This window comes from Schistocerca americana, chromosome 1 (genome assembly GCF_021461395.2).
Source record: "Schistocerca americana isolate TAMUIC-IGC-003095 chromosome 1, iqSchAmer2.1, whole genome shotgun sequence".
Lineage (NCBI taxonomy): Eukaryota > Metazoa > Arthropoda > Insecta > Orthoptera > Acrididae > Schistocerca > Schistocerca americana.
Genome location: NC_060119.1, coordinates 209,001,191 through 209,013,595, shown reverse-complemented (window position 1 = coordinate 209,013,595; position 12,405 = coordinate 209,001,191). Strand labels below are relative to the sequence as shown.

General features: G+C 42.6%; 1 protein-coding gene across 4 annotated transcripts in view; it reads left to right on the top strand.

Annotated features, from left to right (window-relative positions):
• The window catches only part of LOC124595574 (synaptosomal-associated protein 25), a 420,350-nt gene that overhangs the window by 298,037 nt on the left and 109,908 nt on the right, over positions 1-12,405 (top strand). The gene's annotated exons all lie outside the window — the stretch shown is intronic.

The following is a 12,405-nucleotide window of genomic DNA, read 5'->3' as shown; positions in this document are numbered from 1 at the left end:
GTTAAGGAATTCAATATTCAGAGATCCAAGAGTGTGCCGAGAATACCAGATTTCCGGCTTTACCTCTCACAACGGACAACGCAGTAGCCGACGGCCTTCACTTAACTACCGAGAGCAGCGGCGTTTGCGTAGAGTTGTCAGTGCTAACAGACAAGCAACACTGCGTGAAATAGCCGCAGAAATCATTGGGATATACGACGAACGTATCCGTTAGGACAGTGTGGCGAAATGTGGCGTTAATGGGCTATGGCAGCAGACGACCGACGCGACTGCCTTTGCTGACAGGACGACATCGCCTGCAGCGCCTCTCCTGGGCTCGTGACAGCCGTTGGACCCTACAAGGCTGGAAAAGCGTGCTGTGGTCAGATGGGTTAAGAATTCAGTTGGTAAGAGCTGATGGTAGGGTAACAGTTACGCAGGCTCCACGAAGCCATGTACTCAACTTGCAACAAGGCAGTATGCAAGCTGATGGTGGCTCCATAGTGATGTGGGTGATGTGGGCTGTGTTTACATGGAATGGACTGGGTCCTCTGGTCAAAGTGAACCGGTCATTGGCTGCAAATGGTTATGTTCGGCTTCTTGGAGACTATTTGCAGCCATTGATGGCCTTCATATCCACATTTAATCACTATGCCACAACTGTTCGTGATTGACTTGCACATTCTGGACAATTCGAGCACATGATTTGGCCACCCAGATCGCCCGACATAAAACCATCGAACATTTATGGGACATAACCGAGAGGCAATTCATGCACAATTCTGCACCGGCAACACTTTCGAAATTATGGACCGCTGTAGAGGCAGCATGGCCCAATATTTCTGCAGAGGACTTCTAACGACTAATTGAGTCCGTGCCGCGTCCAGCTGCTGCACTACGCCAAGCAAAAGGAGGTTCGACACGATGTTAGTAGATATCCTATGACTTTTGTCAGGTCTTCGCATACTTGGAAAGTGGCGTCCAAACAAATCATTACAGTGACAAATACTTATTTTCATTTAAACGGCCTACTTCCATTGGCCAAGAAAAGGGGGGAAACTATTGCACGCGCGATACTGTGTATGTAACTATGAAAACTGTTTATTCTCGTGTCACCTAGAAACACCGAAAAGGACAGTTTGTGCTCATTGAGGAGGCTGCACAAAATGAAAGAAGAAAAAGTTTCCAGCGGTAGTAAGCAGACTACTACTTTCATACAGCGAACAAGGCAATCAGTTCTCAGGACAGCAAAGACTCTTCAAGGAAATGTGGTGCTAAAACTACTGTTACCCTATTGAGGCCAATTGCTAAATGTCGCCTACAGCATAGTACTACGGCCACTGGTCTGCGTCCGTGATGCGATGCATGTTTCGAGTAGCCACATCACCACGGGGAACTGAATCTCGCGATGGGCAGAGGTAATAATGTTTTAGCCCATCATTGCACATTTTAGATAGTTGGTCGAATATACTGTAGGCATGAAAAATTGTGAAGTTATTTGATTAAATGCATTGTGTTTCTTTATAAATAAATTTTCTGCCACCAGTCAAGATTTTCTGTTATTTATATTTTACACGACGCGTTTCAGGAAATGACTCCCATTTTCAAGTGCCTTTTTCTCTGTGTACTATGTCATTTTTACGTAATGTTTTGATGTGTGAGGTGCTGCTTTGCTCTCCTGACTTTACTGCAGTATATTAAAAACCCACAAACTTTAGTTGGTTATCGATCTTTATATGTAGTTATTGGCTTGTACTTCGTTTTATTATGGTCAATTTATGCAGAGTCTCACACATGTTAAACATCACACACAATTTTTTGTGTACAGTATACCTTAAGAATAATTTATATAAGCAAATAGTTACAAACATGTTTTTAAATGTAGTTGATAGAGATAATATATGTTTTACAGAGTATGATAGGCTTTTGTACAGAGGATATTTATCTTAACAATCTAGACCCTAATACTATCTCTGTCGACCACATCTAAAAACATGTTTGTTTACCTATTTTTTACTCTATGGACTGTGTGTTATGTTTAACATTTGAGACTATACACGAATGGACCGTAAGAAAACTGTAAGCACAAGCCACTAACTGCAAATAAAGATCGATAACCAACAAAAAAATTGCTGTTTCTTTATATTTTCCAATAAAGTCAACAGAGCAAAGCAGAACTTCACATATCAAAAGCATTTCATGAAAAATAGCGTAGTACACAGAGAAAAGGGCACTTGAAAATGGGAATCATTTATTGAAACGGCGTGTAAAACATAAATAAAAGAAAATTATGACTGGTAGGAGAAAAGTTGTTAACAAACAAATCCATTGTTTACACAGTCGCTGGCTTTCACAAACTATTTTTAATGGATGAAATCAGATTAAATGTATTGATTTGCTATGTTTTACTGGTGCGTTCCGTCATCTGTACCATCTGCAAACCCTGCACCTGCCGTGCCCTCCTCCCCTCCCACCCCCACCCCCACCCCCTACCTTCTAAGTGTAATTCAGATGCCTAAGCGCCGTTGGATGTAACGGCGTGAGCGTGTTTTTACAAGCTACGTAAAGCACGAATGAACATTTTCAACGTCTTACGCCGCTTTCACACTATACGGTTTTGACCGTACGGCAAAAAGCCGTACGGCTGTAGGTGTGAAGAAATGTATGGCGCCTTTCACATTATACGGCGACGGCAAAATGCCGCTGCCGTGCCGTGCTGCAGCCGTGTCTTGCCACTACAACAGACGGTCGCCGTACGGCAAGTTCGACAACAGTGGCCTACGTGACTAAGTGCATGCTTTCACACTGGACGGTTTTGAGCCGTACGGCGTCGACTAGTTCGTTGTAGTGTCGTTTTATTCATTTGTGTTTATTCTTGTTTACTGAAAAGTGTAGAAGAATGGATGAAATTGATACTGAACTTTTGATAACCTTGGTGGAAGTAAGACCTGTTCTGTGGGACAAAACTCTAGATGCGTATAGAGATCGTATTGCTACAAAGAATGCTTGGCGGGAAGTTTGCGTAGCACTGAAGCAAGATTTTGATGAGATGGAAGACAAAGATAAAAATGCGTTTGGTAAGTATTTATTTAATATATTAATATTACATTTAATACGTTTTAAACAGTTTTTATTTAACGTTATAAATTTTATTCTAAAAGTAAATCGTTTGTTTATAAGTAAATTACTGCTACCAGTCACGTTTTTTTTGTTTTGTTTATATTTTGCACGACGCGTTTCGGGAAATAATTCCCATCCTTAAGTGCGTTTTTCTCTAAGTTTTCATCATGTGTGGTGTCTTTTTATGTGTCAGGTCTTGCATTCTGTTTTCTTTACTGTAATTTATAAGAGAAACACGCACAAGACCTCACAAATAAAAAAACACTACACATAATGAAAACTTAGAGAAAAAAACGCACTTGAAGATCGGAATTATTTCCCGAAACGCGTCGTACAAAATATAAACAAAACGATTAAAAACGTGAGTGGTAGCAGTAATTTATTTATAAAGAAAACTATTTACTATACAGTCGCAGGCTTTCACAAACAATCTACAAAAAGGAAAAGGCTTGTTAATTTATATCTTTGACATCTGCCATGACACGCTTCCAGCATTTGTCATAAAATATTTACAAAGAGTGTTCCTTATGGCGTTGGCTGTCAGTCCTCCTCTTATGTTGGCATCTTGGGCTAAGTCTTCCAAACCAGTGAAGGATGTGGTGTCTTCAATTATAAATCCATCTCTCTGACGTACAAAATTGTGTAAAACAATGCAAGCTTTAACCATTTTTACTGCAAAATCTGGATGAACATTTAAAGGTCGGTGAAACAACCGCCACTTATTGGTGAGGATGCCAAAAGCACATTCCACATACCTCCTTGCTCTGCACAAACGGTAATTAAATACACGTTTCTCAACTGTCAAGTTTGTTCCCCCAAAAGGCCGGAGCAAATGCGTGTGTAGGCCAAATGCTGCGTCTCCCACGAAGAAGTAGGGTACTTTTGGACCTTCCGTACCAGGCAGACATTGGACGTCTGGAAATTCCAGGGAATTACTTTCTATTGACTTCCATAAACTGGACCGTCTGAACACTGAAGAGTCACAGTCTTTGCCATAACTTCCTACGTCGACATAAATGAACCTGTAGTTGGAATCCGCTACAGCCATCAGAACCACAGAAAAGTATTCTTTGTAATTGAAGTACATTGATCCGCTATTAAATGGGGCAGTAAGACGGATATGTTTTCCATCCACCGCTCCTAAGCAGTGGGGGAAATTAGCAGTACGTTCAAATCCAGCCGCTATTGATTCCCATACCTCTTTGGTCGGTCTTTGTATACATTCTTCCCGCAGTGATGACCAAATTGCTGTGCATACATCATTAACCACTTTACTTGCTGTAGAAATCCCAATTCTGTACTGGAAATGTAAGTCAGTGAAGGAACAACCGCTTGCCAGATACCTGAACAAAACGAAAAAAAATCAGTGACATTTAGTTTGCAGTGGACATTTTTTGTTACAGTTTTGCTTTTTTCTATACAAAATTAAAATGTTTTCATACAGTTTTGTTTTCTTTTGATGTAGGTATAGAAGTAATACGGAGGTGGACCAATCTACGAGACTCCTTTGTGAAGTCAAACATAAAAATTCAAGCTGCGAAAAAAAGTGGCTCAGCAGCAAAGAAAATGAAAAAGTATGTATATTCTGATCAGCTGCAGTTTCTAAAAAAGCTGTATGATGCTCGAGAGACGGAGGACAGTTTTCAATCGGAACGCACCGCCAGACTGGAAGAAGATATAGAAACGCAGGGCTCCGTCGAAAATACTGAGAATGTTTCTGGGCCATTTGATACAGCACCCACACAACAAACATCCAAAAGCGAGTGCCATACAAACAGAAAACATAGAAAACCTGATGCAATCGAAATGAAAATATTACGAGCTCTGGAAGAAGACAAACCTTGCAGCAAAATGTCATTTTTACTTAGTCTGAAGCCTCATCTGGAAAAATTTGATGAACAGGATTATCTTCAGTTTCAGATGGGAGTCCTCAAAGTTATAGAAAATATATATGAAAGGAGAAATATATTGACAGCTCAACCTCCTCCATTTACCCATTACACACCTCCCATGCCCTATAATAATAGATTTCAAGCTTATTCTTATTCACCTATGGAAAATGCTGCTCCAATATCCTCTTACCATACGCATCAGATTCGTCCTCCTCCAGCTGCACCAAACCCAACTACTTTTCTCGAACAACCATTACAGACTTCTCAAGGTCGCAGTTCTTATCAACGAATTAATAAAGTGCCACCACCATACCCTTCGCCTTCCACAAGTAGCCATGAAGGCCCACCATCAACAACGCAGTTCTACAACGTTTTTGCAGAGAGCCTGTCGCCACAAAGTGACAGTACAGTCAGTCCTGCTACAAACTCTTTGGTTTCAACTGCTGATATTGATATTGACTTTTCTACTTCATAATCTGAGCGTAATAAAAATGTAAAACACAAATAAATAAGTAAATAAACAGAACTAGTTTTTATGTATTAAATTACCTTAACGTGATAGCCAGCATTTGAACAGGTTGGATGCAATTGCGGAATTGTGTGTTTTGTCGTTGTAACACATCCTTTAGTTTTCTATGTAATTCGTCAAACGAGGTAATAGACATTCGGAAATAGTTAAAGAATTTATTTCCGTCGTTCCTCAAATCTTCAAAGAGTGTATAAAATAAACCCACTTCGTCTCTTCTCTGGTTAATGGGGTGTACCCACAAAAGACGACCTTTTCTTTTGCGGCGACGATGAAGCAACCACAAAGCAACAACTCGTTTACGGTTCATCTTGATACACACATTAAGCAAACTGAATAGACACCAACAACTGGTCACGTCAAAAAGCCGTGTAATGTGAAAGCAACACAGGCACGGCTAAAACTCGTACGGCTTTTTGCCGTACGGTCAAAACCGTATAGTGTGAAAGCGGCGTTAGGCTGTTTTGCTAGCGTAAGGGGAAAACTGCCTCACAATGCCGGCAGAAGATTTGTGCCGTACACGGGGACGATGCGGTAACGGCTCGAGCATGTCAAAAGTGGTTTAGTCGATTTAGAGCTGGAAATTTCGCCGTAGCAGACAAACCTCGATCTGGACGGCCAACGGTTACGAAAGTGGAAGTGATAGTCAACAATCCACGAATGACAACACTGGCGTTGGCATTGCAGCTTAATGTTTCTCGTGCTACTATGGGAAGGAACATGAAGCAACTGGGTCTGTAAATATTAGCGATGTGTGTGTTCCTCATGAACTGAGCGAAGCGAATTTGACTCAGCGCGTCTAGATCTGCAACTCCTTATTGAGATACAATCACATTGCTGCTTTTCTGGAGCGGCTGGTCACTAGGGATGCGAAGTAGATCGTCTATAACAACCTTGTGTGTGAAGTTGTCAGTGTGTGGGTGTTATGTTGACCAGTTGCGCAACGAATTGATCTGACATGTACCCTTTGGTTTCTGCAAGAAGCAATTTTCACCCCACACCACTACAAAAGTCAGAAAGACGCTCCTAACGTACCAAAAAGAAATACCTGAAAAACTTTCAGCAATAAATATCTACTGGAGTCGTCTGCTGTAAGGAAAAGACACAAAAATATTCTATTTTCTTATGTAACTAGTGGGAGACTTGGGTACTGGAGTATTGCTAGTCTGTATAAGAAAAGCATTAAATGAATGGAAAATATTATTTATTCCAAAATTTAAGAAAAATCAAATGAAACTTTTATTTATAAACTGATACACAAATTTCCAGGTTCTTTTCGGAATAGGAGGTTACCTCTTATGGATAGCAATCCTGTTAGTGACATTTATATACAAATGGTGGGAAAGCTCTTTTATCCCTTTCCTTTAAGAATATTTACTCGGCAGAATGGCTGAGAGCCGCGCCTACTCAACTTGAATAATTATCCGATTGAATTTTTCTAGGTACGGTCGAGGTTGTCGCGTGAGAAATGTAATTGAGTGACGTGAATGAAGGGTGTTATTTCTAATGGAGGAACGATGGGTCTCGTCTACACTGCAGCGCACAACACCGTGAGCTGCGACGACTGCTGCCTGCGTCGTTTGCTGCTGAAAAATAACAGAACTATATCTTTCTATCTGGATTGACCTTCGCCAATGGGACTCTCACTATGCCTTGATGAAGTCATAGACTCCCTATCTGCCCCTAGACTAACTATTGGCGTGGTACACCAGTCAGGTAACCAGTCCACCGCGATGCCACTCAATGTTCGCTCGCAGGCGCTAACTAACACTCTGTCTGTGTTCACACCCCACATTGTCGTGGCCAACTCGGTGAACAAATTCTCAATTGCGAGCGGCTCAGTGTAGAGTATCACTCGGATTCGCTAGCGACAGAGGTGCTCTTTCAGTGCAGTACTGAGTAGAGACTTTGTCCCTCGCTCTGTGTACACGCACAAGCGCATTCGCTCCCACTGCGTGTTCCCGCTACAAGTGTGTCACCGGAACAACTTCCCTCCATGCAAAAAGCGAAAGAGTATATCGTCCCCTGTCTTTCCCTCAGTCCTCCGGCCCATTGCATCAGAAATAGTCCACCAATCAGCATTACTCTTACAAATGGGAGAATGGCTAAGCCAACAAATCTGGAAAAATATAGCATCTGTGTTTACTGTCACTAGTGAGGACTCTGAAACTGTGCACTAGGTCCGTCAAAAAATGCGTATGCTGGGGCTCTGCCAAACGATACAGCGGGTTTTGCTTTTAAGGTGAACACTCAGGCCATTATCCCTTTTCTCTGGCAAAAACTGTTTTGGTCCGTGGGTGGTCGGTCGGCTAGCGCAGCTGCGTGCTAACTCACCCTCTTACGGACATTCCAGCGGGCTGGTTGCCTCCGCTGAACATAAACTCCTGTGGCTGTCATGTCTTGAATGTTTGTGTACGCCAGCCTCGACTTTTTAATCTCGGTGCGCACTTGCGATTTATTTATTAGATTTGCATATCGATTAAATGGAAATATGTAAAACTGACTATATCCTATCGAGTTTGTAAAATTGAATCTACCCTGTCGAGTTTGGGCTCGAATGAAGCGTCTTGATACGCAGAATACGATGGTGAGGACGGAATAGGTAAGAAATGAAGGTCAGGAGACCACGCCACCTTACAAAGTGTGCAAACAGACCGACTGGCAACCACTGTCGTAGCTGTGCTGTGGGAAGATTTGTTCCCAGGCGTTCTTTGTGACTGCTCTGTAACGAAAAGCGAACAAAGTTATGAGACAATCTACTATTAAATAAGAGGTTTTTTTTTTCCCTGGACTCTTTAGAACTTTCCCCGTGCACGAGTGTCGCTCTATGGATTTCAGTCACTCCTGCCATGGGTGCTCGTTTCAGCGATTAGTGGAAATGGGAGTCGTTAGCCAGTGTAATGAGGAAATCATAGGCTGATGAGGTGTATCTGGCTACGGCGTTTATAGTAAATGACGTAATATTAGCGGGAAAGTTTACCCAGGTTGGGGTGTCAAATTTAGCGGCGCCGTGGTGTGGGCGGGTGCGGTTTTTTTTCGCGCAGCCCTTTGAGAGGCGGGGGCGTGGGCGGTGTCCCACGCCACGCCGCGGCGCGCATGTGGCTGGAGACCGGTCCGGCGGCGGCGGCGCGTGTGGAAGCGGCTGTGGCCGTCAGTGCGCCGCCGCCATGCTGGAGAGGAGCACCGCCACCGCCACCGCAGCCGCGCTGCACGCCAGGCAGCTAGAGGTGAGAGGCGAGGCCGGCCGCACACCAGGGGTGCAGTCTACAACTCTGCAGGTCACACTTAAGTGCCTGGTAGAGGGTTCATCGAACCACCTTCACAATAATTCTGTTTAGCCACTCTCGAACAGCGCACGGAAAAAACCAACTCTTTACGCGGGAGCTCTGATTTCCCTTATTTTGATGGTAGTTTCTTCCTGTGTAAGTCGGCGTCAACAAAATATTTTCGCATGCAGAGGAGAAACTTGGTGATTGGAATTTCGTGAGAAGATACCGCCCCAAAGTGAAATGTATTTGTTTTAATGATTTCCATTCCAAATCGTGTATCATGTCCCTGACACTGTCTCCCGTGTCTCTCGATAATACAAAAAGCGTTGCTCTTCTTTGAACTTTCTCGCTGGACTCTGTTAATCTTATCTGGTAAGTATCCCACACCCCTCAGCAGTGCCCCAAAAGAGGACGGTAGCGTAGTGAAGGCAGTCTCTTTAGATCTGTTGCATCGTCTAAGTGTTCTGCCAATAAAACGCAGTCTTTGGTTTGGCTCCCACACATCTTCTACGTGTTCTTTCCAATTTGCTGTTTGTAGTTGTAACTCCTAGGTATTTAATTGAATTCACGGCCTTTAGATATGATTGATTTATCGTGTAACCAAAGTTTAACGGATTCCGTTTATCATTACTGTGAATGATCTGACTTTCCATTATTTAGGGTCATTTGCCAGTTTTCGAAGTCTACAGATATCTTTTGTGAATAGTTTTGCAAGTGCTTTTAATCTTCTGATGACCTTACTGGACAGTAAATCGAAGCCGGCCGGAGTGGCCGTGCGGTTCTAGGCGCTACAGTCTGGAGCCGAGTGACCGCTACGGTCGCTGGTTCGAATCCTGCCTCGGGCATGGGTGTATGTTATGTCCTTAGGTTAGTTAGGTTTAATTAGTTCTATGTTCTAGGCGACTGATGACCTCAGAAGTTAAGTCGCATAGTGCTCAGAGCCATTTGAACCAAAGTAAATCGGAGCATCATCTGTAAACAACCCAAGAAGGCTGCTCAGATTGCCTCGTAAAGTGTTCAGGTAGGTAAGGAACAGCAGAGGGTCCATAACACTACCTTGGGGAACGCCAAAAATCACTTCTGTTTTCATGAATCCAGTCGCAAAACTGGGACAATATTCCATTAACAAGCAATGTGATTACGATCGGCGTGGGAGATACGGTGTCAAAAGCTTTCTGTAAATCTAGAAATACAGAACAATTTGAAATCCTTTGTCGATAGCACTCAGCACTTCGCCCTACTGCTACGTGCATTGTCAGACTTCCTGTAAAATTTACCACTGTGTATGAGAGTTGACCATATTTTGTTGCTACTTTTATGTAGGTGATGTCCCAGAAGGAACGCTGGATATTGCGAACGCGATAGAAATGGTAATTTGAAGCAAAAGAGGCCTATATGCGTACGGCGAGGTGATAGATCTATTAACTTCAAATAACTTGAGACTCGTTACAAAAGTTGACATTGTGGGGCAGCACCTCGGGCAGCTCATGTACAGATCTTATTAATTGGTAACCTACATAAATGTGTTATGAGCCCCGAATAGACTAGATATATTAAGGCCGCGGTACGTTCGTCGCCCCCCACGCCAAGTACTGATTGTTAAGTCGGCATCATCCGAGTCTATCAGCGTGTGAGCGTATATGCAAAAAACGGAAGGACCAATTGGCAGCAATTGAAAATTATTTTTAAAAAACTGGTGTTATTTTGATGTCTGGCATTCGAATATTTACAGACCACTTGACAGACTGTGTAAATATTAGTGTTATGCATTAATTGTCACGTTAGCGTTAACATTTATTTTTATAAAAATCGCGGGAGAAGAAACACTTGTTGGTGCGTGAGGTTTTCACTGCATTTCCGTGTTACTTGTTTCTCAGTGCAGCGCTTCAGCGAGGAGGAGACAGTGGTTTGTTGTTTTTGGAAAATCTAGTAAAAGTGTATTGAGGGTAAAAAAGCAAAAGCAGAAATGCTGGATGTGGTTTGCAAATGTTCCTTTACATCAGAAGATACGAAAGCACATTCACTTCAATTTTCGAATCCCTACAAATATGGCTAGTACAGATATTAGAGTTAGCGGCGTTGGAAAACAGCTAATCTTCAACGAGGTCCCAAGGCTTGATTGTGGAATCCGTTTCAGTTTCTATAAACTATTTACAACTGATTATACACCGTACGTCTCTCGAACAAAATACTGTGAACTGTGGATGGAAGAAAGCACGGGTCACACCCGTCCATAAGGAGGTTGACAGATGTGATCCTCGAAAATATCTACAAAAATGATTAACATCTGTCTGGTGTAGAATCGTATAACGTGTTCTGATCTCAAACGTAATCAAATAGTTGGAACAGAACGTAGACAACACCAAGCAGCATGAATTGCGAAAACATTGATCATAACTCGTGCTTTTCTCCCATAAGCTCCTGAAAATGATGGATGATTTAAGGTAGATGTAGTATTTCTTGACTTACGGGAAACATTTGACATAGTACCATACTTACATTTACTATCGAAAGTATGAAGTATCAAGCGAAATTTGCGATTGGATCGAAGGTCTGTTAGTAGGGAAGACATGACATTATACTTCGGATGGAGACCCATCGAAAGACGGGGAATAACTTCAGGCGTGCCCCAGGGAAGTGTGTTGGGACACATTTTATATTGATGACCATGATGACAACATTAAAATATCAAGCTTTTCTCAGATGGTACAGATGTATGCTGAAGTACGGCCAGAAAAAACAGCACAGATACTCAGTCTTCCTCCCCCCCCCCCCTCTCTCTCTCTCTCTCTCTCTCTCTCTCTCTCTCTCTCTCTCTCTTCATCTCAGAGTAGCACTAGCAACTCACGTCCTCAATTATTTGGTGGATATATTCCAATCTCTGTCTTCCTCTACAGGTTTTGCCCTCTACAGTTCCCTCTAGTACCATGGAAGCCATTCCCTCATGCCTTGACGGATGTCCTAGCATCCTGTCCCTTCTCATAAATGTTTTCCACATATTCCTTTCCTTTCCTCTCACAGTCTACATAGAACCACCTCATTCCTTGCCTTATCAGTCCACCTAATTTTCGACATTGGTCTGTAGCACCACATCTCAAGTGCTTCGATTCTCTTCTGTTCCGGTTTTCCCACAGTCCATGTTTCACTACCATACAATGCTGTACTCCAGACGTACGCTCTTAAAAATTTCTTCCTCAAATTGAGGCTTATGTTTGATACTAGTAGACTTCTCTTGGCCAGGAATGCCCTTTTTGCGTAGCTAGTCTGCTTTTGATGTCCTCCTTGCTCCGTCCGTCATTGATTATTTTACTGCCATGGTAGCAGAATTTAACTTCATCTACTTCGTGACCATCTATCCTGATAAGTTTCTCGCCGTTCTCATTTCTGCTGCATCTCATTACTATCGTCTTTCTTCGATTTACTCTCAGTCCATATTCTGTACTCATTAGATTGTTCGCTCCGTTCTTCTTCACTTTCACTCAGTATAGCAATGTCATCGGCGAGTCGTATCATTAATTTCCTTTCTCATTGAATTTTAATTCCGCTCCTGAACCTTTATGTTATTTCCATCGTTGCTTCTTCGATCTTCAGATTGAACAATAGGGGCGAAAGGCTACAT